This window comes from Rhinatrema bivittatum, chromosome 2 (genome assembly GCF_901001135.1).
Source record: "Rhinatrema bivittatum chromosome 2, aRhiBiv1.1, whole genome shotgun sequence".
NCBI classification, from domain to species: domain Eukaryota; kingdom Metazoa; phylum Chordata; class Amphibia; order Gymnophiona; family Rhinatrematidae; genus Rhinatrema; species Rhinatrema bivittatum.
In genome coordinates, this window is record NC_042616.1 from 513129925 (window position 1) to 513157647 (window position 27723).

The 27723-nt window shown below is 43.1% G+C and overlaps 1 protein-coding gene across 17 annotated transcripts in view; it reads right to left on the bottom strand.

Moving 5' to 3' along the window:
* The window catches only part of LOC115085116, a 76037-nt gene that overhangs the window by 8530 nt on the left and 39784 nt on the right, over positions 1-27723 (bottom strand). For 11 of the 17 annotated variants that reach the window (XR_003854733.1, XR_003854734.1, XR_003854735.1 and 8 more), the window contains one exon: positions 4731-4955. The gene's annotated coding sequence lies outside the window, so the exon portion shown is untranslated. Of the gene's footprint in view, positions 1-4730; positions 4956-8970; positions 10421-17751; positions 17874-24150; positions 24279-24324; positions 25282-27723 lie in introns of those variants that run through there. The other 6 variants (XR_003854727.1, XR_003854726.1, XR_003854729.1 and 3 more) reach the window with 6 other exon arrangements.

A 27723-nucleotide genomic window follows, 5' to 3' on the forward strand; every position in this document is an offset into this window, starting at 1 on the left:
CCTCAATCCAGGAAAAGTCCAGATGTCTCACCAGGCTCCTACTACTACAATTGCAAAAAACCTGAAAACAACCCAGAGGGAAAAATCCCAACCAGCCAGTGAGGGGACTGGAAAAAGAAACCCCTCCCGGCCCTGGTCAGGATGACCAAGCAGGGTTTGCCTGGTAGGGATGTGAATCGTTTTTTGACGATTTAAAAAAATCGTCAGATATTTTTTAAATCGTCAAAAATCGTTAGAGTCGTGATACAATAGAAATTCCCCCGATTTATCGTGAAAAATCGTAAATTGGGGGAGGATGGGAAAACCGGCACACCAAAACAACCCCTAAACCTACCCTGACCCTTTAAAACAAATCCCCCACCCTCCCGAACCCCCCCAAAATGTTTTAAATTACCTGGTGGTCCAGTGGGGGGGGGGGGGGTGGGGGTGTCCCGGCGCAATCTCCCGCTCTCGGGCTATAGGTGCCATTTTGGCTGCCACTAATATAAATGGCGCCGATGGCCCGATAAAAAAACCCCCACCTGACCCTTTAAAATGACACCCTTAGCCTCCCCCACCCTCCCGACCTCCCCCCAAAACCTTTTAAAATTACCTGGTGGTCCAGTGGGGGCGCAGGGAGCAATCTCCCACTCTCGGGTCATCGGCTGCCACTAATAAAAATGGCGCCGATGGCCCTTTGCCCTTACCATGTGACAGGGTATCCGTGCCATTGGCCGGCCCCTATCACATGGTAGGAGCATTGGATGGCCGGCGCGGGACCTCCAGGGACTTTTGGCCAGCTTGGGGGGGCCTCCTGACCCCCACAAGACTTGCCAAAAGTCCAGCGGGGGTCCGGGAGCGACCTCCTGCACTCGGGCCGTATTGCCAGTATTCAAAATGGCACCCACGCTACCTTTGCCTTCACTATGTCACAGGGGCCGACAGCTGGCCCCTGTGACATAGTGAGGGAAAAGGCTAGCGGCTGCCAGTACGGAAAATGGCACCGGCGCTAGCCTTTGCCCTCACTATGTCACAGGGGCCGACCATCGGCCCCTATGACATAGTGAGTGCAAAGGTAGCGCCGGCGCCATTTTGAATACTGGCAATACGGCCTGAGTGCAGGAGGTCACTCCCAGACCCCTGCTGGACTTTTGGCAAGTCTTTTTGGGGTCAGGAGGCCCCCCCAAGCTGGCCAAAAGTCCCTGCAGGTCCCGCGCCAGCCATCCAGTGCTCCTACCATGTGACAGGGGCCGGCCAATGGCACGGATATCCTGTGGTCAAAAGTCCCTGGGGGTCCAGCGTGGGTCCAGGAGCGATCTCCTTGACCTATGGACCGGGTTCGGTTCAGACTCCTGCCCTGGTGGACTCAGGAAAAGGAGGCAACCTTATTCCTCAAACTTTAGTGGAATATCTGAAGAGTCCTCTCACCAATTCAGAAGATCCACTATTGAACTACAATTTGAAGTGGGCCTTGGACGTTTCTCAACACTGCCACTTCTATTGAAGAACGCTATGACGTCCCCAGCAACCCTTTCCATTGCTGCTAATATTCTTACGCCTTCAACGTTCACCGTGGCTTGAGGGTGCTCAACATCGCTCTCCTCAACCCTAGCTACTCTGCCGCCTCAGACTTCACTAGAGGTACCCGCTCCTCGCGGGCCTCGCTCTCTCTTTTTCTTTTCAGGTCGCAGTCCGGAACCGGTACTCGCTCCTCGAGGGCCCACGTCCCGGACTTGCTCCTGAATACCTCTTCTGCTAAGAAGTCATCGCTGCTTCAACATCAGTGAGTTCCATCTATCTCTCAGAGCTTTCCCTGGAACCAGGTACTCGCTCCTCGAGGGCCTAATGCATACCAACTCCTGGGCTGCCTTAAGAGACTATTGTGGGAGTATTACCATCAAGGACTTGTTCCTGAATGCTGCATGCTTTGCCTACTCACTCTCTTAGTTTCTCTACAGCTCAGCCACACTGGGATCGCTGTTCCAATACCTGAGGGACTACAGCCCAACCGGGCGCTTCCAGCTCACTACTGCCACCTCTGGTGGTTTACTATATTGTCTAATAAAAGAACTAGTGTGTGTCTGTCTCTACACTAAGCCTGACTAGTGGTCCCTCTCGGGATTTCCCCCAAGGGTGTGGTCATCTGCCACTGGTCCAAGGATCCACCCACAACAATTCATAACAGCTTTAACAACAGAGCTTTCTGACAGCGTATTGGGGCGGCAGTCCTGGCATCGCTAGAGTCATAGGCATGCATACAATAGGAGAGATCTCCTTAAGGCACTTCCTATGACATTCTGGTCCATGGGTAGGCGCTAATTTCTGAAAGCAAAATTTGCGGCTTGGCTGCACATTTTGTTTTCTGAATCGCGCGGGAATACCTAAAAGGGCCATCAACATGCATTTGCTTGCTGCAGGCGCTATTAGGTTCGGGGGGTTGGACGCGTGTTTTTGGCCCCTTACTGAATAAGGGGTAACGCTAGCACATCGAAAACGCGCGTCCAATGGCGGACTGGTCTTTGTTCTAACATTTTAAGTTTTTAGCTTTGATTTTGTTTTAGCCCAAAATTCAAGGATTTCAAATGTTAGAGTTTGAAGGGCCTGCTTTGCAAAGCCATGCATAAAACATGGTTTTATGCATATACAGTAAATGTTTGTTCTAAAATAGCCCAAGGCTCAGTGCATGTAAAAATATATGTATAGCCCAAGTCCGCACATACTTTTACGTGCATTGAGGATAGGCACTCTGGGCTGGGTTGGGGGGGAAGGATTTGGGACTTATGCACATACTTTAACTTGAACATTTTGCGCCTTTGAAAAGGAATGTTTGCTTTGAAAATTTGGGATAAAGTCTTGCGTAATAGGTAGACACAGATTGTACCCCAAATTCACAGTTATAAAATGGTCTCTAGTTGTGTATGGCATTGTTTATTTTTTGATTCCCTTGGAAATAATGCTGTTGTATTTTGTTCCATCTGTAAGTATTATTATTCTAAACTTTAATAAAAAAGCATGAACTGTAAAACATGCCCAAGGCTAATTTAAATTATCCTTGATATCTTGATATAAGATAGTATCTTTGGAAGAAGGAGCAGAATTATTTTAAAATGTAAAACATAGGCTTGGGTTCTTTGGTCTTCCTTAGTGTAATGTCTTTCTGAGGAACTTGAGAAATTTTTCACTTTCCAAGCTTCTTAAGAGAGTGATCCTGTTGCTGTGCTAAGGCAATGTAACTTCATATAAAATATTTATTTTTGACAGGTAGACAGAAACCCAGAACAATATGCATTTAAATTATCATTAAATAGATTGGTTTATCTGAAAAGTGTGAACATTTTATATCAATTTCTGGTACAATTTTTTCTCTCTCTCTCTATATATATATAACAAAGCAATAACAGAAGCTCTTAACAATTGAAGCCATGCAGAACCATGCAGCTTTTTAATATTAGTAAAACTTCAGGGGCCCTGCTTTCAAAGAGTTTTGCCATAGGCTGGGAAATGAAATAAAAATAGAACTTGGAAAATAGATGACAAATATGGGCAGTAACATACACGCGTAACCTGAGGAAATCTGCCTCTGCGTGCGCCGAGTCTATTTTGCATAGGTTTGGCAGTGCGCGCAAGCCCCGGGACGTGCGTATGTCCTGGGGCTTGCAAAAAGGGGCGGTTCGGGGGCGTGGCGGCAGTCCGGGGCAGTCCGGGGGTGTGGCCGAGTGCCCCGACACAGTGGTTTGTGTCGGGGCCTGCCGCGCCAGCAGACATTCGGCGCGCGCAAGTTACGACTGCCCGGAGGCAGGTGTAACTTCCTGTATAAAGGTTAGGAGGGGGATTTAGGTAGGGCTGGGGGGTGGGTTAGATAGGGGAAGGGAGGGGAAGGTGGGGGGAGGCAGAAGAAAAGTTCCCTCCAAGGCCGCTTCGATTTCAGAGCAGCCTCAGAGGGAACGGGCAGCACGCGCAGGGTTCGGCGCGCGCAAGGTGCACAAATCCGGCGTACTTTTGTTTGCGCCTAGTGCGAGAACAAAAGTACGCGCTCACGCTTTTTTTTTAAATGTACCCCATAATTTGTAATTTGAATAGCCCTATGTGAAAATGACTTTATGGAAACCTATTTCTGGGGTATTCTTGATTTGAACAAACACAATGTAGGCTGTTCAGAAATCATAATAAGGCCTTCCCATTGCCAACCTGATACATGTTCATTTTACAGGAAAAAAACAGGAACCTACAGTTCATGTATTTAGGGCCCTATATCAAGGAAACAATGTATACTATATGCTCCAAAAATCATTCCAGTCAATACTAAGGTTCTAATTTTCAAAAGCATTTCACACACTTAAAACTGGGTTTATACATGCATAAATACACTTTACCGATGTAAGTGGGGTTTTAAAAATTGCTATGATGTATGCCATTGATAAGTTTTACCCTCATTAAATGCACATACAGATGAATTTTAAAAGAGCTGTGTGTGTAAAAATGAGGATGTGCACACATATAGTTAAACCTGAAACATATATGCACAAGTAATGGTGCATGAATAAATTTGCTCATATAATAAAGGGGCAGGCTGGGACCAATATTTACACAATGAGATGCTATTTTAAAACTTGCGGATGCTCATAAGGCTGTTACTTGCGCATATTTACACCTGCTAATTATCTGTTGTAAGTCATAATAGAATTCTTGAGAGATTTAAGATGGCTGAACTAGCGGTGCACTCTTGAAGGTGTCTTATTTTTCCTGCTTACCCTGGTGAACTATGCCGCATTCAGTTCATAAATGGAGGGCTAGAGAGAGGGATGCCTCAGTTGCCCTTCCTACAAGCTCCGTAATCAGGCCGAGGGACACCCATGTGCAGCAGGGGATCAACGCTGTGGGAGTTGGATTGCTGGAGAGGGTTTGAGAGGAAGGTAAACGGCGCCTTTCCTCCAGGCAGTGACACGGAGGGGCAGCTCTTCTGCACCGGGCAATCTCTGAGAAAAAATGAGAACAAAAAAGAACAAAAAAATTGAAAAATATTCGCGCCGAAACTGAGAATGCTGCGAACTCAGGGATGAAGAGATCCGCCCCCCTGATGTCATCACACTAAGCGGCCAGCCGGTAAACGGCGCCTTTCCACCAGGCAGTGACATGGAGGGGCAGCCCTTCTGCACTGGGCAATCTTTGAGAAAAAATGAGAACAAAAAAGAACAAAAAAATTGAAAAATCTTTGCGCCGAAACTGAGAATGCTGCAAACTCAGGGATGAAGAGATCCGCCCCCCCTTACGTCATCACGCTAAGCGGCCAGCTGGTAAATGGCGCCTTTCCACTAGGTGTCGCACGCCGAAGGGGCACAACAAAGGGGCACTCCCCTTTGTGCACCCCTTCGTGCAACCCTTTGTGTTACTTTTATTTTATTATAATTATTTTAACTTTTCCTTTGTTAATTAACCTTTTTTAAAGTAATTCCTTGTTAACTATTTCCTTGTTAAAAAATGTTCAATGTATTAGACTTAGGAAACCTATTTTCCTGCATACTCTGTTTTATTGTAAACTGGTATGATTTGTATTTGATACAAGAATGTCGGTATATAAAAATTAAAAATAAATAAATAAATAAATAAATAAATAAATAAATAAGGTGGACTCGAATTCTTCCCTGATTCGCTAAAATCTCTGTCCCTGGAGGACCAGCAAGCTCCTGTGAATCCTGCTGAAGTGATCAGGCTGAAGCCATGTTGGGTAACTGCGCTGGATGATGACATTTCCAGTGCTGAGCACCGTTCTGAGGCCATGGGCCTACCTGGAGACATCTCAGAGCCATATAACATTCTTGGCGATGCAGAGAGATTTTCTGGAGGAAAGGTTCAATGGCAGCATGGAGAAGCCTCTACACAGTTGGAAGTAGTTTTGCCGATAAGGTCTTGTAAATTGGTAAGACCTAATATATTTACTCTGGAAACGATATGGGAGGCCATTAAGTCAGCAAATGGGAGGCCATTAAGTCAGCAAATGAATCCTGTGCTGAATCATATAAATACTATGGATGTTCGTCTAAAAACTCTGGAAATGAAAACAAAGTCATTAAAAGATCTAATGAGACTTTTAAAGTAAATTTGGAAAGTTCCTCTGCTCTTCAGCAAGCTTTATTAAAAGATAACCAATTTCTTTCTAATTGTCTAGAGCAAATGGAAAATCAAATAAAGGGGGCAAATCTTAGATTTATTAACTTTCCAAAAAACCCTCTGGTGTCCCTTAAAGAGATGTGGAAGAAATATATGATCACATTATGCCCATCCTCAAAGATCTGCACTTAGCTTCAGAATCCTTCACAAATCCCTCACTATTATCCACAAATCCATACACCACCAGGTCCCCCTTGACCTGCAATTCCCACTCAAACTTCACACCTCTGCCAGACCTTTAAGGGAAGCTTATAAAGGATCTCTACATGCCCCCCCTAACAAAGTGGCTCACTTGTCTTCTACCAGAGAACGGGCCTTCTCAACAGCGAGACCTTCCATCTGGAATGCCATACCACCGGACATCAGACAAGAATCCTGTCTTCTGACTTTCAAAAAAAAAACTTAAGACATGGTTATTCAGACAAGCCTTCCCCTAATCTAGGCCAGCATCTTGCCATGCCACAGATCAGATGTAGGCTTCTAGTACCCACCATCGCTTTAGTTGTAATTAGTTACTGAGTTTCTCTTTCCCCCTCTGCTTATCACCTCCCAGTTACATCCCCTGTTTTATTGTAACTTTCCGCTTCTTCTGGTTATGGTTAACGTTATAATGCTTCTGTTCCCTGTAAACCGATTTGATTTGATCTGATTCATGAAAGTTGGTATAGAAAAGTTTTAAATAAATAAAATAAATAAATATTTAAAAAATCTCTGAGCAAACTTTATCCCTGGTTTCAAGGGTTTACTATTTATCACCTTATACAAAAGATTTACTGGATGGAAAAGATATGCAGGTTTTGTCAACGATTAAATAATCTAATTTGAATCTTACAGCAGTCTTTGAGACTTCTCAGAGCAACATGGTTATCCTTGCCACTCTTCACTTTTCTCCTGGAAATAGACCAATGCGTCACCTAGATAGGATTATAGACAGTGCTGGGGAGGAGCCGGCTGTCGTGGTACATATGTGCTGTGGCAGTCAAAGAAGCAAACAGAATGTTAGGAATTATTACGAAGGGAATGGTGAATAAAACGGAAAATGTTATAATGCCTCTCTATTGCTCCATGATGAGTCTGTACCTTGAGTACTGTGTACAATTCTCTCACCGCATCTACAAAAAGATATAGTTGCGATGGAGAAGGTACAGAGAAGGGTGACCAAAATGATAAAGGGGATGGAAAAGCTCCCCTATCAGGAAAGGCTAAAGAGGTTAGGGCTGTTCAGCTTGGAGAAGAGACGGCTGAGCGGGGACATGACTGAGGTCTTTAAAATCTTGAGAGGTCTGGAATGGGTAAACGTGAATCAGTTATTTACTCTTTTGGATATTAGAAGGACTAGAGGGCACATTTAAAACTAATCGGAAAAAATTATTTTTCACTCAACGCCCAATTAGGCTCTGGAATTTGTTGCCAGTTAGTGTAGCTGGGTTTAAAAAAGGTTTGGATAAGTTCTTGGATGAGAAGTCCATTAATTGCTATTAATCAATTTGTCTTAGAGAATAGCCACTGCTATTACTGGCATAAGTAGCATGAGATCTACTTAGTTTTTTTGGTACTTGTCAGGTACCTGTAGCCTGGATTGGTCACTGTTTGAAACAGGATGCTGGGCTTGATGGACCCTTGGTCTGACCCAGTATGGCAATTTATAATGTTCTTATGTTCTTGACATCCCTGCCACAACAGAGGAGTCCATGCATAACCAGCTGGACCAGCTGGAAAGAAGGGCATATGGGCAGAGCTACTGCGCCTCAGGAGGGATGTCAACAGGCAGAATCAAATCCTGTGAGATCAGACAGCTGTAAACATGCAGCACATTCATCAATAGCATGATGAATGTGCTGATGCAGATCCTGAAAAGGATGCCCAATTAGCCATCTGAGTCTTCCCCAGCATCACTGGAGTCCACACCCTGCAGAAGTCCCCGGGCTGACAGACACCCAAGGGGTAGGCCCCCAAAAGAGATGCCCCACCCCCAAAGTGGCAAGCCACAACGTGGCAAAGGGCCATAAAGGAACAAAGGTTGTGGCATTGAATGGCAAATAAGAAGAATTGTACCAACATTCCTGGGTGGGACCCTCTACAGAGTTCCTGTATCGGCTAAATGGAAGAAGCGTGTTGGGCCTGTCCTCACCACAGAGTCCTGTGCTGGCTAGATGGAAGAAGCCTGCTGGGCTCCTCCTCTTGACAGAGTTCCTCATGCAAAAGGGATGGTCTACTGTCAGTCATTGTGGTTCAGCAGCCTAACTCTAAAGCCTTCCTCAATGCTCTGCCTGTATTTCATCCTCCTTGATGTGGCCTCCAGTCATGGTCCAGCTGCTGCCTCTTCTCATCATTATTTATTTATTTATTTAGCATTTTTATATACCGAGTTTCCAGTAACAGAATTACTAATCAAGTCGGTTTACATTTTAAACAATAACATGACAGGAGGATGTCTTACAATAAACAGGAAGATTGAACTCGGATAAATAATGTCATCATGTCTTATCTCCGCTCCAGATGCTGGTATCTCATCTCATTTCAGCTCATGCTGCTGCTGCCTCCATGCTGCTGTGTCTTTTCCTAGGTCTCCTTCCTCCATGCTGCTGTGTCTTCTCCTGGGCCTCTTCCCTCCATGCTGCTGTGTCTTCTCCTGGGCCTCCTGCCTCCATGCTGTGCTTTTTGGTCCTGGTCACTTGAACTCTGCTGCCTTGCCCCTTAGGCTGTCTCCTTGAGTGCACTCTTTCAATATGGACTGTCTAGGGCCTTCACTTGAATTCTGCTGCCTTGACCCCTTAGGCTGTCCCCTTGAGCACATTCTTTCAACATGGCCTGTCTGGGGCCTTCACTTGAACTCTGCTGCCTTGCCCCTTAGGCTGTCCCCTTGAGTGCACTCTTTCAACATGGCCTGTCTGGAGTCTTCACTTGAGCTCTTTTGCCTTGCCCCTTAGGCTGTCCCCTTGAGTGCACTCTTTCAACATGGCCTGTCTGGGGCCTTCACTTGAACTCTGCTGCCTTGCCCCTTAGGCTGTCCCCTTGAGTGCACTCTTTCAATATGGCTTGTCTGGGGCCTTTTCTTAGCCATCACAGGGCTGCTATCAGCTCCAACATTAGAACTGTACTGTAGCTATTGGGGGTGCCACTTCTGCTTTCTATGGTCTTTGTTTTAATCATGATTGTGGCAAAAGAATAAGATGCTAAACCTGTATATGTAACGATGCCATATCAAACAATGTATGCACAGGTCTACATAGAATGTGCTGTGCATACAATATACAATGATTTGTGCTATTTGGTATCCTTTCTTTGCAGATTGTGATTACCTAAGACTTTGACCTCATTTCAAACAGTGGCCTACATGTCTTCCCTAATAAAATGGTCACTGGTTTGAAAAATACACTTCATGGTTGGATCCTTTCAGTATGTGGTTTTTGTGTAGGGTTTACTAGGCAACTAATACATCAACCACAGGCCATATGTATTATGATAATCTCACTAAATTATTATATTATTAAAATCTCCATATTCAAGATGAAATCTTTTTCATTTATTTATTCCAAATTATTTACTATCATTTATATAAACCCTTTAAATACATTTCAAAAGTATTGCATCAACCATCATTCAGCCACCACACATACTATTCACAACTCTGTCCCAGTCACACTACAATCCCCCAATACCCCCTTATAAAATATCAACTTATACAAAATCAGTATCAATCAACATCGCACTTTCCTTCAAATAGAAATATTCTTCAAACGACTCCTCCACCCAAGACTATTTTCACTTCCGTGAACATTGATGTACTGGAGTTTCATCAATTTTAATTATATATGTTCTTTGACAGGCAAATGGCAATAACTCCACTTGTAAAATTTGTGCTTACTCCATCCCAGATGTTTATACAACACTGGAAACAAGCCTTACTATCAGTTCCAACTCAATGCAGTTCATCACATAATGTATGTTGCACAATGCCCAAATCGAATCTTATCAATCTTGACAATGTATATTCTTTGAAAGGTGAATGGCAATAGCTCCACTTATATAGTTCATGAAAGCCGCACTAACAATCGCCTCTATATAGTTCATCAGATGGTATACATTACAACATGCCCGATGCCATGGCGTTTCAGCGGCTGTCCTGCTGCCTGCATCAGGGGACTCTTTAAACTCCAAGACTTTGTCCTGAAGACAGCTTCAAGATTGTACTCCAAACCAACTTCGGAATTCCACCGGCTCGTTGGTGCTGATGGGCTTTTTTTGAAAAACAACTTTGAATTTCCAACTGCTGGTGTTAAACAAATAAAGCATTCAAAACTTCTCAGTGATGAAATTCCACTTCACGGCATACAGCATATTAACATAACAGTGTCACTATGCATTCAAACAGTTTTACTGTGCATTTCGCCAAACACCCCAAGTCCGCGAAACTTACTTACCCAGGTCAAAGTAACAAATTCTTTTTGCGGCTGTGAGCTTCACTGCAATTATCCCGGCTTCAAAAAGCCGCAAACCACTCCTCCTCCCGCCCCCTACATTGTGACATCACCGACGTGCAGAGCTCCTTTCACTTTGATAATATATTAAATATTAAATTACATCCAATTTTTGCCTCTCACAATTTCTATAACTATTTCCAAGATCTCTTTTCTTTATTTCATTGAATTTAGAAATTGTCTCTCTTTTTTGAGATGCAGCAACCAGAATTGTACTCAGTATTCAAGGTGTGGTCTCACCATGGAGCAATATAGAGGCATTATGACATTTTCCGTTTTATTAACCATTCCCTTCCTAATAATTCCTAACATTCTGTTTGCTTTTTTGACTGCTGCAGCACACTGAGCCGACGATTTTAAAGTATTATCCACTATGATGCCTAGATCTTTTTCCTGGGTGGTAGTTCCTAATATGGAACTTAATATCGTGTAACTACAGCAAGGGTTATTTTTCCCTATATGCAACACCTTGCACTTGTCCACATTAAATTTCATCTGCCATTTGGATACCCAATCTTCCAATCTCGCAAGGTCCTCCTGAATGTATCACAGTCTGCTTGTGATTTAACTACTCTGAATAATTTTGTATCATCTGCAAATTTGATAACCTCACTCGTCGTATTCCTTTCCAGATCATTTATATATATATATATATATATATATATATATATATATATATATATATATATATATATATATATATATTTATATATTTAAAAGCACTGGTCCAAGTACAGATCCCTGAGGCTCTCCACTGTTTACCCTTTTCCACTGAGAAAATTGACCATGTAATCCTACTCTCTGTTTCCTGTCTTTTAACCAGTTTGTTATCCACGAAAGGACATCGCCTCCTATCCCATGACTTTTTAGTTTTCTTAGAAGCCTCTCATGAGGGATTTTGTCAAACGCCTTCTGAAAATCCAAATACACTACATCTACTGGTTCACCTTTATCCACATTTATTAACCCCTTCAAAAAAATGAAGCAGATTTGTTAGGCAAGACTTCCCTTGGGTAAATCCATGTTGACTGTTTTCCATTAAACCATGTCTTTCTATATGTGCTACGATTTTGATCTTGAGAATAGTTTCCACTATTTTTCCTGGCACTGAAATCAGGCTCACTGGTCTATAGTTACCCAGATCACCCCTGGTGCCTTTTTTAAATATTGGGGTTACATTGGCCACACTCCAGTCTTCAGGTACAATGGATGATTTTAATGATAGGTTACAAATTTTAACTAATAGATCAGAAATTTCATTTTTGAGCTCCTTCAGGACCCTAGGATGCATACCATCCAGTCCAGGTGATTTGCCACTCTTTAGTTTGTCAATCTGGCCTACTACATCTTCCAGGTTCACAGTGATTTCGTTCAGTTCATCTGACTCATCACCCCTGAAAACCATCTCAGGAACTGGTATCTCCCAAACATCCTCATTAGTAAACACGGAAGCAAAGAATTAATTTAGTCTTTCTGCAATGGCCTTATCTTCCTAAGAGCCCTTTTAACCCCTCGGTCATCTAATGGTCTAACCAACTCCCTCACAGGTTTCTTGCTTCAGATATATTTTAAAAAGTTTTTATTATGAGTTTTTGCCTCTATGGCCAACTTCATTTCAAATTCTTTCTTCGCCTGTCTTATCAATGTTTTACACTTAACTTGGCAATGCTTATGTTTTACCCTATTTTCTTCAGATGGATCCTTCTTCCAATTTTTGAAGGATGTTTTTTTGGCTAAAATAGCCTCCTTCACCTCACCTTTTAACCATGATGGTAATCATTTTGCCTTCCTTCCACCTTTCTTAATGTGTGGAATACATATAGACTGCGCCTCTAGGATTGTATTTTTAAACAATGTCCATGCCTGTTGAACACTTTTAACCTTTCAGTTTTTTTCTATTTTCCCATTTTATCTAAGTTTCCCTTTTGAAAGTTTAGTGTTAAAGCTGCAGATTTACTTATTGTCCCCCTTCCAGTTATTAGTTTATATTTGATCATGCTATGATCACTGTTGCCAAGTGGCCCCACCACTGTCACCTCTCTCACCAAATCTTGTGTTCCACTAAGAATTAAATCTAAAATAGCTCCCTCTCTTGTTGGTTCCTGAACCAATTGCTCCATGAAGCAGTCATTTATTACATCCAGGAACTTTATGTCTCTAGCAAGTCCTGATGTTACATTTACCCAGTCAATATTGGGGTAATTGAAATCTCCCATTATTATTGCACTGCCAAATTGGTTTGCTTCCCTGATTTCTCTTAGCATGTCATCATCTGTCTGACCATTTTGTCCAGGTGGATGGTAGTATACTCCTATCACTATACTCTTACCCAACACACATGGGATTTCTACCCATATAGATTCTACTGAGCATTTAGTCTCTTGTATGATCTTTATCCTATTGGACTCTATACCCTCCCGGACATAAAGTGCCACACCCCCACCAAGTTGATCCCCCCTATCATTGCAATATAATTTGTACCCTGATATAGCACTGTCCCATTGGTTATCCTCCTTCCACCAAGTCTCTGTGATGCCAATTATGTCAATCTCATCATTTGCTGCTATACACTCTAACTCTCCCATCTTACTTCTTAAACTTCTGGCATTGGCATACAGAGCACGGCAGGTGTGCTCCTATACTCTGAATGATCTGCAGCTGGTTTGGAAGGACAGGAACTGGACACAAGAACTCTGAACAGAAGGCTACAAACTATGGCCTCAATCAGAGAATAAGAACAAACAAGACAGACCACCAAATCCAGAAGACCACAAACTTGGGCCAATACATACAAAGCTAAGACCAAAACAGAGTAACAGAGGCTACAATGAGGAATGAAACCAGACTCCAAGCTGATTTATAAACTGATTTATAAATTGTGGCAGTACAAAGAACATGGTCATCAGCAGGACCTCCAAGCAATAGAGCTTGGGTTACTGAGCAGAGAATATTCATGAAGCTCCTCAGCAGCTTGTTAACTAGTTATTGCTCTGTATAGGACAATGAGTGCGCCAAAATGTATGCTTCTAAAGTGGAGACTCTCTATCTTCACATGTACACAAACTCATATGAAATGTGAACATTGACAAGCAAACACAAATGTATGTTGGTGGAGGACATACTTCCACATGTGCATGGATGTGTGTTCACATAAATGACATATTAATCTTGTTGCTTAGATTCCAAGATAAAAATGAAAGTTTTCAACCAAGATTAAGCGAGGTTACCAATTCCTAGAATCAAACTTGTTCTGGAATAGAAGCAGGAACCTCAACAATTCTACTATCTAGAAAAGACTTAAGGTGACTAGTTTTGAAAAAGATATACCGAGTACCGACTGTCAGAAATCTTAATTAAACATTTAGCTGGATATCTTAGAAAAATTCCCACACCTAAGCCTAATATTTTTTCACGCATCTGAAGGAAAGATTTTCTTCCTATTTGGGTCTGCTTACCCAGACCTTCTGATCCAAAAAAGGGGTATCTCTGTTACAGAAGAATAATTTTTTTATTACGTTTTAATCAGTCTCAGAAATCTGCATAAGAAATCAGTAATGTAGCATGATCTTTCATTTCCTCAGTTGTCTGATCCAGAGAACTGGTTAAGTTCAAACTTTCTGGGGACACCATAGACGTATCTAGCTCCTCCTCTTTCTTTTTCTTATATGGTAAATAAGAAAATCTTATTGAAGGTAGGCAATAAATGTTCAGAAATACAGAGTATCTGCTTCAGATTAGTTCTTGGGGGCCAATTAGGTAAAATCTTGTTAAATTAAGAATTCTAAGATTAACCCACCTCCACCTATCTTCAAAAATTTCCAATCTTCTATGTACTACCGAACTATCATGTGAAACTATCATCCAAATTCTTGACAAACCAGATTTTGAAAATAGAAATCTTTAAGCTTCCCTTCGTGGCCCATAACAGTAATTTCCACAGTTGGTATCTTCCCTTTCGAGGTCTCCAATGAAAAAGAAAATTCCTCAGTCTTTCACTCACAGTTCTTCTCCAGAACAAAGATGGCCTGCCAGATGTGCCCCAGACTGATTTCTGCAAGTCTCTTCAGGACAGATGTCCAGAAAGTAGCAGAGTGCTTCCCAGGAACCGAAGGACCCCACCTTCTCCACCGGAACAGGCAGCTCTCTGCCTCCTACAGCTGCAGCAACGGCCCTTCTGCCGGCCGTGAGAGCTCAAACCTGCCCCCTCCTCAGGGGTATCTACGGCCATCCCAAGACTGCTCCCAATTCAGGAGGCCTCTGCCGCTGCAGCAGTGCCAATGTCCCCCACTTCGTCTTCAGCCACAACCCCAGACAGAACACGGCCGTTGCCAGAGTCCTCGGAGAAATGCGGCATTCGGAACTCAACAATGCCTCCACTTCTGGCAGACCACACGCTGTCCCTCCAGCGATGCCTGCAATGAGGGATTCACCTGAGGTAATTTGCTCCAGACCACTTCGCAAAACCTGAGGAATAGTCCATTGCGAGGGGGATGAAGAGGCTGAAGAGATTCCTGGCGGCCCAACTTTCCTCTTCACAATCGTTAGCAAAGTTTATAACCAAGAAAAAAATGACAGCATCTCTCTAAATCAGCGCCACACTGGATCCCTCGTATGAAACAAAATCAGTATCTGAATTCAAGAAAGCATGGAATAAACACAGGGGAATCTCTGAGGGAGTGATGGGAATTTTAATGCTAAATTAGTTGGTTGGATGGGCAGGCTATACAGGCCATACGGTCTTTTTCTGCCATCACGTAATCTTTTCTCCTTTTAGGAAGGAATAGCAAAACTAAGAACGTCGGAATGTGGCAGCATATAAATGTTTTAAATAAATAAAATACATGAACTTCCTTCTGAAGCTCTTTAATAGCTAACAGATGTTAACACTGATAATTAACTCCTGAACATGCTGCCATATGCAAGAGAGTATTTTACTGAACCCAGCAGGCTCTGTTTAGTGCTGCTTGATGCAGCACTGCTTACTGCAGTTCAGATTCATCAGTACTGAATGCCCTTTGTTTTCAGCTTTAATCAGTGTGGAAGAAGGGCTTCAAGTTTTCAGCTGGATGTTGTTACTTTTTTAATTTCTAAAAGTTGTGAAAGACAGGACAAACAGATTAGAAAAGAGATGCTGCGTAAACTTTATAACAGAATAAAAGCCATTTGGTAGGAAACGGTCTCTTTTTCATGGAAAAATACAGGGAGCCTTAAAATATATAGGAGATGCATGAGAATATTTTAAATCTGTAGTCTTTTGAACAGAGTAAAAGATGAAGAATTAATAGAATGGGATTTCTTATGTTTTATTAGGAAAGAAAAGCTTCTTGCAGTGTCAGAACAGTGGCATTGGCATGAATGCATAGCTGAGACTATGATCCAACCAGAGTTAGCTCGGACTGAAATAGATAGATATATATTCAGCTCTGAGGGCTCTGTGAAGTGAAAAGGTTGCGTATGTATTTGAGTTTATCAGTCCTTGGTATCAGACCTGTGGGCAGAGAGTAGGACATGTGCTCCCTGAATATCTTTTCTTGGTACTTCACAGAGTCTCTTTTATTGTTTTGTGCTTTTAGGGCGGATTTTAAAAGGAGCGCAAATAGCCTACTTTTGTTTGCGCTCCAGGCGCAAACAAAAGTACGCTGGATTTTAGTAGATATGCGCGGAGCCACGCGTATCTGCTAAAAACCTGGATCGGCGCGCGCAAGGCTATGGATTTTGTATAGCCGGCGCGCGCCGAGCCACGCAGCCTACCCCCATTCCCTCCGAGGCCGCTCCAAAATCGGAGCGGCCTCGGAGGGAACTTTCCTTTGCCCTCCCCTCACCTTCCCCTCCCTTCCCCTACCTAACCCACCCGCCCGGCTCTGTCTAAACCCCCCCCCTTACCTTTGTCGGGGGATTTACGCCTCCCGGAGGGAGGCGTAAATCCCCGCGCGTCAGCGGGCCTCCTGCGCGCCGGGACGCGACCTGGGGGCGGGTCCGGAGGGCGCGGCCACGCCCCCGGGCCCGCCCCCGGAACGCTCCTGACACGCCCCGAAAACGCCGCGCGGTTCGGGCCCGCCCCCCGACACGCCCCCCGACACGCCCCCTCCGAAAACCCCGGGACTTACGCGAGTCCCGGGGCTCTGCGCGCGCCGGTAGGCCTATGTAAAATAGGCTTACCGGCGCGCAGGGCCCTGCTCGCGTAAATCCGCCCGGTTTTGGGCGGATTTACGCGAGCAGGGCTCTGAAAATCCGCCCCTCAGGGTTCTAATTTCTCAGAGATTCCTCTCTCTCAGATTTTTCTCTCTCTGTTTTTGCAGCTCCTGTTTCCTCCCAGCTGCTCTTGTTATGTAAATGTTAGCTGATTTTCTTTCACTATGCTTCATTTTGTAACTAGAGTGTTTGTCTCATCTCTGCTGATCCTAGAATTTTAGATATTAAAAGGCAGCAAAGATTATTGTAGAATATACCAGAAATTCAGCCCTGGTTTTATGCCTTCACGTTCTGTACAACGAGCACTTTTCATCAAGATGGAAAATTTCATAGTAGATTATTGGCTTTCCTCATTTCTCATAATCAGACTCTTGTGGGGGTTAGTTGATTGATTTTTTGAAATCTATTATATTCCATTTTTTTCAGACAAAATAAGCACTTTCAGTCAATAACTCTTTTCTAGTGCTTTCCTTTGTACACAGCACAGTTTTGGAAGACCTCTATCCTATCTGTTAATTGTTTTTCTTCCATATTTTGGGCTTGATTCACTCAAAACTTAGGATTTAGGAAAGTTTCTGGCAAATAAAAATATTCAAATACTTTGGGGGTCATTTTTCAAAGTGATCGCACGCGAAAAGTCCCTTTTTGCGTGCGATAACTAAAAAGGGGCAGCACCGGGGCGGACGCCGCGAAGACAGCATGGACGGCGAAAGGTAAGCTTCCGTATCGCTGCCTATTTTGTGCCACCTTTTATGGTGCAGTTATTCGGCGCGACGCCAGCAGTGATCGCACCGCAGAGGATTGTAAGCCCTCTGGGGATAGAGAAATACCTATAGTACCTGAATTTAAACCGGTGTGATATCTCAATTGAGATCGAATGTCGGTATATAAAAATAATAAATAAATAAATAAATACATTTTCCATACTCACCCAGCACAATTCCATCCTGAACATCACCAACACAACATGCACTCATGCATGAGACACCACTGCAATGTATGTGCATCATGCCAGGCTAGGAAACTTGTTCAGTGCCTCTATTACCTGGTGTCCTGTATATGATATGAAGAGAACATATGAGTTATCTATATATACTAGAGATGTGAATCGTGTGATCGATCGTCTTAACGATCGATTTTGGCTGGCTGGGGGGGGGGAGGGAATCGGATCGACGCGGTTTTGTTTTTTTAAATATCGTGTAAATCGTAAATCGGGGGAGGGGGAGGGCAGTAATAAAGAAAAGAATTATATTTAGACAACAACCAACAAGGACTGAATGGCACAGGCTGGGTAAACAAATAAGCGTGGGAGTAGCATGCTTATTGCAGCAGTTACTACCCCTAACCAATTAAGTTAGATACTTCACTGCTCTCTACATCAATGGCGGGGGTGGAAAGTAACTAGAACCAAAAAGTTACTAATAAGGGCCAAGAGTAACAGATAGAAACATAGAAATGACGCAGAAAAAGACCAAACGGCCCATCCAGTCTGCCCAGCAAGCTATGCACTTTATCCATTTTTTTATTTCCCTTTTTCTCTCTCCCACCTGTTACTATTGGCTTCCAGTACCCTCCAGCCCTAATTTCCCTCCACCCCACCACCAATGTAGAGAGCAGCGCCATATCTGCATCCAAGTGGACATCCAGCTCAATTAGGGGTAGCAACTGCTGTAACAAGTAGGCCACACCCCTACCCCATACTCTTACCCACCCCTGTTTTTTTTTTTGTTGTTGTTTTTTTTTTTTGGAGATGGCAGCCCTCCAGCCTTCCGCTCCATGAAGGTGGAACACCAACCACTGGCATCCCGCTCCGTGAATGCCTCTGTGGCTACTGCCGCTCCATGCAGTGTTTTGCTGCCTCCTCTTTATTCACGCCCTCTAGACTTGATGGATCCACAGTGTTTATCCCACGCCCCTTTGAAGTCCTTCACAGTTTTAGACTTCACCACTTCCTCCGGAAGAGAAAATAAAAGTGTGAAAGCTTGCTGGGCAGACTGGATGGGCCGTTTAGTCTTCTTCTGCCGTCATTTCTATGTTTCTATTTAATTCATTCAGACCTAGTGTTACATTCGGTGATCTCCGGGTTGTCCCACGGGGTCCCTCTCTTGTCTCCAGCCCCAGGCCCGAGCTACAACCAGCCAATGCCACCAAGGAGCCCTTGCAAAGCTGCGTGGCAGGCCAAACGCTGCTTATGCCAATGCTCCTGCTCTCTCTCTCTAGGCTCCTCTAGTTGCGCATATGCCCGATGTGCCCTGCTTTAAAGGGCCTGTGGTGGGAAATACCCTGTGATGCCCACAGATGACCTCATAGGTTCTAACCTATAAAGGGCCTTTGTTCCCTTTAGATCTAGCCTCAGCAACAGATCTCCCTATGTCCTGGTAGAACAAGTTGCTCTCCAGCGTTCTGTGTCTTTAGTCTTCAGCCCAGCATCCTGTGTCTTCAGTTTTCAGCTCCAGCAATACTCGTCTTCAGTCTTTAGCTCCAGCAGTCTTAGTCTTCACCTCCATCCTCCATGGTCTTTGTCTTGTTCTTCTGTGTCTCTCATGCCTGTTCTGCTCCTTGCCTGCATGCCTGCCTGCTTCTCTGTCCCTCCTTTCCTTTTGAACAGATATTCATTATTGACCTTGGCCTGACTCCTGAACCTGCCTGACTGCCATCTGCCTCAGACTATAGCCAACCACTGGATATGACTTGCCTTCTCATGTTCCTACCCTGCTACTTCTACAGATCTTTCCACAAGTAAATGCCCCCAGCTAAGACCTGCCTGTCCCTGCATCCCAAGGCTCAACCCAAGGGGATCGTGGGCTGGTAAAGACGAAGCATGGATAGATTCAGAATGGTCCTATAATTTTGCCACCATGCTGAAAGTGTAAGGCTGCTTTCCTTGTCCCATAAGAGCAGCTGCAGTGGCACCTTAGCTATGCCAGTGCTCAGACACCTCCTACTTACATTTGAGGGTCCTGCGGGATAGATCAGATTCAGTGGGAATTTAAAGGCTCTCTGAACAGCCTCCTTCCTCTTGCTGGCTCTCTGAGCCCAAAAAAACAAACAAAAGACCAGTGACTACTACTACCAAGATGATACATTTATAAATACATATCAGAAAGGGACACAATGTTCTCCCCATCCACACTGAGCTGGGAGAGCCTAAATTCATTAACTCATAGAAGCTAGATTTTGGATGTGAGCCCAGGGAAGAGTAGGAGCTGTGGGTTCCAGAAGGCAATGGTAAACCTCTACAATATTCTACCAAGAATGGTCCCAGGCACCATATGTGGATCTGACTGAGCGCCTAATCCTCAACACCAAGAAATAAGTGGAAAGAGGATAGGAAAAACAGCAACTTATAAAGTCAACATGGTACAGATGATATTCTCCACACTGGGGAACACTGAGAGGAGAGGATCACCTTGCTGGTGGCTGAAAGGAATCAGTAAGTTTTTGCTTGGGGCATTGTCTTTTTTAAAAGTATTGGGGCAAAGTTAACTATCTGGGAATATTGTTTAGTGTGTTTGTGCCTTTAATAGTCAGAAAGGCAGTGAATAAACAAGTTAGACTATTTGTATTTTTAAATAGTCAGTCAATAAGGTAGCTAGTAAGCAGTAGGTAGTGTGTTTATTTTTAAAAGTCTGTAGAACTGAGTGTTCTGCAGACTTTTAAAGAACTGAGTGTTTGCATTTAATACAAATTGAGTGTTTGTATTGAAAAAAAAACCCCCACAAAAAAACAAACAAACCCCACAAAAAGTAGCCAGAAGCTAGAAATAAGCTAGGAGCAGTGTATACCTAAGTAAAAAAGTTGAATAGTTCAGCTCAGTTACTCACCTTGGAAAGGTGTTGAGGTAGTGTGATTGGGTTTGAATAGGGACCAACATTTGTTAATCAAGAGAGCAGCGAGTCACTCTGGCTGACTAACTGAAATGTGGGAGGGAGGTTCTGGAAGCCAAATTAAGGCTCTTAGGTAGAAAGCTTAAATCCAGAACCTCCAGGGTAGCATTCTCTGAAATGCTCCCTGTTCCACGCGCAGGTCACCAGAGGCAGGCAGAGCTCCGGAGTCAATGCGTGGATGAGACGATGGTGCAAGGAAGAGGGATTCAGTTTTGTTAGGAACTAGGGAACCTTTTGGGGAAGGGGGAGTTTCTTCCGAAGGGATGGGCTCCACCTTAACCAGGGTGGAACCAGACTGCTGGCGCTAACCTTTAAAAAGGAGATAGAGCAGCTTTTAAACTAGAACAAAGGGGAAAGCCGACAGTCGCTCAGCAGCGCATGGTTCGGAGAGAGGTATCTTCAAAGGATACTAATGATGCATTAGAATTAGGGCATCCCGACAGTGAGGTTCCAATAATTAGAAAAATAGTCCAAGTGCCTGTAACTAAAAACTCACCTGAGCTACAAAATTCTAACTTATTTCTATCAATTAAAAAGCAGAATGAAAATACAAACAAAAAACAAACTTTGAAATGTTTGTATGCTAATGCCAGAAGTCTAAGAAGTAAAATGGGAGAATTAGAATGTATAGCAGTGAATGATGACATAGACTTAATTGGCATCTCAGAGACATGGTGGAAAGAGGATAACCAATGGGACAGTGCTATACCGGGGTACAAATTATATCGCAACGACAGAGAGGAGCACCCGGGAGGAGGTGTGGCGCTTTATGTCCGGGATGGCATAGAGTCCAACAGGATAAACATCCTGCATGAGACTAAATACAAAATTGAATCTTTATGGGTAGAAATCCCTTGTGTGTCGGGGAAGACTATAGTGATAGGGGTATACTACCGTTCACCTGGTCAAGATGGTGAGACGGACAGTGAAATGCTAAGAGAAATTAGGGAAGCTAACCAAATTGGTAGTGCAGTAATAATGGGAGACTTCAATTACCCCAATATTGACTGGGTAAATGTATCATCGGGACACGCTAGAGAGAGAACGTTCCTGGATGGAATAAATGATAGATTTATGGAGCAATTGGTTCAGGAATCGACGAGAGAGGGAGCAATTTTAGATCTAACTCTCAGTGGAGCACAGGACTTGGTGAGAGAGGTAATGGTGGTGGGGCTGCTTGGCAATAGTGATCATAATATGATCAAATTTGATTTAATGACTGGAAGAGGAACAGTGTGCAAATCCAAGGCTCTCGTGCTAAACTTTCAAAAGGGAAACTTTGATAAAATGAGAAAAATTGTTAGAAAAAACTGAAAGGAGCAGCTACAAAAGTAGAAAATGTACAAGAGGCGTGGTCATTGTTAAAAAAATACCATTCTAGAAGCACAGTCTAGATGTATTCCACACATTAAGAAAGGTGGAAAGAAGGCAAAACGATTACCGGCACGGTTAAAAGGGGAGGTGAAAGAAGCTATTTTAGCCAAAAGATCTTCATTCAAAAATTGGAAGAAGGATCCAACAGAAGAAAATAGGATAAAGCATAAACATTGGCAAGTTAAATGTAAGACATTGATAAGACAGGCTAAGAGAGAATTTGAAAAGAATTTGGCTGTAGAGGCAAAAACTCACAGTAAAAACTTTTATAAATATATCCGCAGCAGAAAGCCTGTGAGGGAGTCAGTTGGACCGTTAGATGATCGAGGGGTTAAAGGGGCACTTAGAGAAGATAAGGCCATCGCGGAAAGATTAAATGATTTCTTTGCTTCGGTGTTTACTGAAGAGGATGTTGGGGAGGTACCTGTAATGGAGAAGGTTTTCATGAGTAATGATTCAGATGGACTGAACCAAATCACGGTGAACCTAGAAGATGTGGTAGACCTGACTGATAAACTGAAGAGTAGTAAATCACCTGGACCAGATGGTATACACCCCAGAGTTCTGAAGGAACTAAAAAATGAAATTTCAGACATATTAGTAAAAATTTGTAACCTATCATTAAAATCAAACGTACCTGAAGTCTGGAGGATAGCTAATGTAACCCCCATATTTAAAAAGGGCTCCAGGTCAGATCCGGGAAATTACAGACCGGTTAGCCTGACTTCAGTGCCAGGAAAAATAGTGGAAAGTGTTCTAAACATCAAAATCACAGAACATATAGAAAGACATGGTTTAATGGAACAAAGTCAGCATGGCTTTACCCAAGGCAAGTCTTGCCTCACAAATCTGCTTCACTTTTTTGAAGGAGTTAATAAACATGTGGATAAAGGTGAAGCAGTAGATGTAGTGTACTTGGATTTTCAGAAGGCATTTGACAAAGTTCCTCATGAGAGGCTTCTAGGAAAAGTAAAAAGTAATGGGATAGGTGGCGATGTCCTTTCGTGGATTGCAAGCTGGCTAAAAGACAGGAAACAGAGAGTAGGATTAAATGGACAATTTTCTCAGTGGAAGGGAGTGGGCAGTAGTGTGCCTCAGGGATCTGTACTGGGACCCTTACTTTTCAATATATTTATAAATGATCTGGAAAGAAATACAACGAGTGAGGTAATCAAATTTACAGATGATACAAAATTGTTCAGAGTAGTTAAATCACAAGCAGATTGTGATAAATTGCAGGAAGACCTTGTGAGGCTGGAAAATTGGGCATCTAAATGGCAGATGAAATTTAATGTGGACAAGTGCAAGGTGATGCATAAAGGGGAAAAATAACCCATGCTATAGTTACACAATGTTAGGTTCCATATTAGGTGCTACTACCCAAGAACGAGATCTAGGCGTCATAGTGGGTAACACATTGAAATCGTCGGTTCAGTGTGCTGCGGCAGTCAAAAAAGCAAACAGAATGTTGGGAATTATTAGAAAGGGAATGTTCAATAAAACGGAAAATGTCATAATGGCTCTGTATCGCTCCATGGTGAGACCGCACCTTGAATATTGTGTACAATTCTGGTCGCCACATCTCAAAAAAGATATAATTGCGATGGAGAAGGTACAGAGAAGGGCTACCAAAATGATAAAGGGAATGGAACAGCTGCCCTATGAGGAAAGACTAAAGAGGTTAGGACTTTTCAGCTTGGAGAAGAGACGGCTGAGGGGGGATATGATAGAGGTGTTTAAAATCATGAGTGGTCTAGAACGGGTAGATGTGAATCGGTTTTTTACTCTTTCGAATAATAGAAAGACTAGGGGGCACTCCATGAAGTTAGCATGTGGTACATTTAAAACTAATCGGAGAAAGTTCTTTTTCACTCAACGCACAATTAAACTCTGGAATTTGTTGCCAGAGGATGTGGTTAGTGCAGTTAGTATAGCTGTGTTTAAAAAAAGATTGGATAAGTTCTTGGAGGAGAAGTCCATTACCTGCTATTAATTTAGTTGATTTAGAAAATAGCCACTGCTATTACTAGCAACAGTAACATGGAATAGACTTAGTGTTTGGGTACTTGCCAGGTTCTTATGGCCTGGATTAGCCACTGTTGGAAACAGGATGCTGGGCTTGATGGACCCTTGGTCTGACCCAGTATGGCATATTCTTATGTTCTTATATTTTTAATCATGTAATCCTCACAGATTTCTGAAATAATTATAGAAGACTTTTTTTTTTTTTTTTTTACAGGAAAACACGTCTACAGGTTTAAACATAGAGAAGGTATGTCTAAAAAATTGTCTGTTAACAGCACAAGAAAATCTCTGTATTCATGCATGACAGAAAATCCACAGCAGGAACAAACCATTGATGCCACCAAAAGTACTAGCATTGAAAACATTTGGCAGTAGCAGGGACCAAAGATGAAGAGATTGAAAACACCCATCATGGGGAATGTTTTGGCAATGTCTGCATCAGACTTTTAACACATTTCTAATAACAGTGGTCACATCCTAGTTTACAGTGGCTCCAACCTACGTTTTTCTAAGCAAATAACTGTCATGGGATGCATTTAAACATCACCAGAACAATAAGATCATCACTGAATAGTGAAATAAAGGATGTGGTATTGTCTTCATCCAATGGCTTTCAGCTCTTTCTTTGGTGAGGGTAGGACAAAGAAATGTGTGCTATTACCCTCATCCATTCATAAAACAAGTCACTCCCATCACCCCGAGTGATCCGAAAGATGAAATTTCAGCCTACGTATTTCACAAAATTAAGCTCTGCTATGAACACAACTGATTATTTAATAGAAATCCAGACAGGGCAGTATTTAAAAAAATCGGCTGAACAAGACAGAGCACGTTGGTCATCAGCAGTCATCCACCCTGATGATGCAGGGGGTGTGGCCAAATCATGAAAATTATTCTGTACTCTAGACATAGCTGCTGAACCAGACGTGTTTAGGGAAGGAGAGGAGCAGTTGTAAAAGCTTCACAAATCTATGTAAATCTGTATGTGCCAGAAAGGGATCATTTGATGATGTGGAAACAAAAGGATAATCCGTTGCCCAACACAACTGCTGCTGGAACAGAGAGTCTCCTGAGAAACTGGTGATCAGGTTTCTGCTGTGCCCCCAGTTTCGGTCACCTGAGACTGCGGTCTGTCCCTGTTGAGATGTCAGGACTAGGTTTTGTCTTGCTCTCTGCTAAAACAGAAGAGGGAAAGCAATATTTTTTTTTTTACTGCTAGATGAACTATCAGAGGAGCAATTAAGTCACTCTCTTCACCGGTGCCGCACTACCCAGATTAAACCCATGTTTGTAATCCTGCTAGTCATGCTTAAATTTAGCCACTGTAAAGTGCTTGATCTCTGCCGTAAACTGGGTTGTTTTTTCAAGTCTTTGAAATCAGAATAAAAAATGTCAGCAAATGAATCTTCCTTCAAATCTGTAATGTACTCAGCAATTTGTATACAAATATTATCGGACATGGATAAAGCAGCATCTGTTAACATTAGCTCCAGAGAATGTTTGTTGAGGCTAGTGTTTCAATGTGCAAAGAAAGCGCCATCTTCAATATAGCTTTTTGGTTTGCAAGCAAGTAGCATAATTTTTTCTGAAGACAACTTCTCTGTTAGTTGCTTCATTACGAAACCCTGCTCCCACATTTTGTGGTGGTATTCCCAATCCTGAAATGTGCTGGAAAACACAGAAGCAGCACCATTTCTCAAAAAACAAACAATACAATCAAGACATATAAAATATCAATCATAATAGTAAAAACATATTAAGAAGAAGAATATTACAAAATGGCTGACAAATAGAATATTCAATAATTAAACACAAACATTTTTAAAAATTTCCCAAAACGCAATAAAATATTTAAAAAGAGCAGACATCAAATAACATGCAATAATTAAACTTCTAAGGATAAAAGAAATTCCCCACTTTCCATACCTGGGAACTTTTGATTTCCAGTAATCCTGAGTTTGTTTTGGATTAGTGGGAAGAGGGAAGCTGCACAAACTGTTGTTCTTGCTTTCTCACATACTCACACTAACACACATTCATTCTCTCTCCCACACATAAACACACACGCTTCCTCACATGCTCCCATACACTTTTCTCCTCCTCTAACACACAAGCTGCAGCAGCCTCCATCTGTCACTCACTTAACTTCTTTTCCTCTCACTTCGGGAAGGGAAGGGAAGGGGAAGTTCCCACTCACTCATTCATTCTCCCCTTCTCTTCTCAGTAAGAAGGAAGGGGAGCTAAATTGATGGGAGGATGAAGTTCTCTCTCATGCACTCACTTTCCTCTTTTCTTTTCATGCCTGGCCTTGTGTCTTCTTCCTACCCGCTGGGCGGTGGGAACCCGCGGACAGGCCACAAAGACCACCACTGCTTTTCCTTTCTTCTGCCCATGAGGGGTGGGAACCCTGTAGGTATGTCACTAAAACCACGCCATCACGGTTCTTGTTTTCCTGTTTCCTGCCCATGGGGTTCCCAACCTCCCCGCAGGATGTCAATCTGTGTTGACTTCTCCAGGGCTCTTTTCAATGGTTGGCACCCTACAGGGCCTTCCTCTGGACTTCCTGTAGTGCCAACCTCAGCCTTCCTTGCAGTGTCCTTCTCAGGCTTATTCCTGGCTCTCTGTGAGGCCTCTCTCGGGGTCTCTGCATGCCCTCTCTCTTTAGGCCACTTCTTTAAGCTCATCCATGAGCTCTTGGGTAATACAGTCTTTTGCACTGCCCTCTGCTGTGCTTTTTCTGCATTCCTACTGGCCTCCTCAGGCCATTGCCACAACTCGGCCAGCTTGCTAGACATCTCTTCCAGCAACTCATCTAGCTCCTCCAGGGACTATTGGTACTCCTTGGCCAGCAGCTCTATGCATTCACTCTCGTGTCTGGCCTGGACTCTTGGGAGTGGGCTCCCTAGTTCCATTATTCTTTTAAGCACACTGGCTTCTCTTTCCTCTTTTTCCTGCACTGTAGTACACCCACTGGATCCAGACCAGGTTTTTGGTTGTACTGCCCAGGCTTTTAAGCTCTTTGGCTTCTGCACTTACTAGCAGTTTCACTTTCAGTCTGGGCAACTCCCTGCTCCAGTCACAGTGCATAGCCACATCTGCTTTTCTCTCCACTTTTTTTTTTCCTTTAAAAGGAAACAAAAAGTAAAAAAACAAAACAAAACAAAACAAAATCCCCTGCCTCACCAGCACTGACTGTACTGAATATAACAGTTCTATCTTCAGTGGGACTTGACCCTGTAGTCTGCAAAGAAAAATCTATCCTGCCTGCAGGCTCCACAGACCCCTCTCTGGTTTAAAGACAATTTTCATTTTTTTTATTCTGTGCTCCTCTGTGAGACAGCGAACTTCTAACGTTCAGCTCTCCCAAACCCAAGCAGCACTGCTTTTCTTCTGTCCCAGCTCCCTTCACTCGCCAAGGCTAGACAAACTTATTTTTTTTCATGCAGCCTGCCTTGTTTCAGTGTGCTCCCAGAGCTATACCCTTGCAGTTGCAGCTCTGCTTTACCTCCAACCTCTTTGGCAGGGCACTTAACAAACCTGGGGTTTTTCTCTGTGCCCAGCATAGAGAAAAATCCCTATCATGACACCATATGTTTGAAAACAAGCAATGTTTCCCT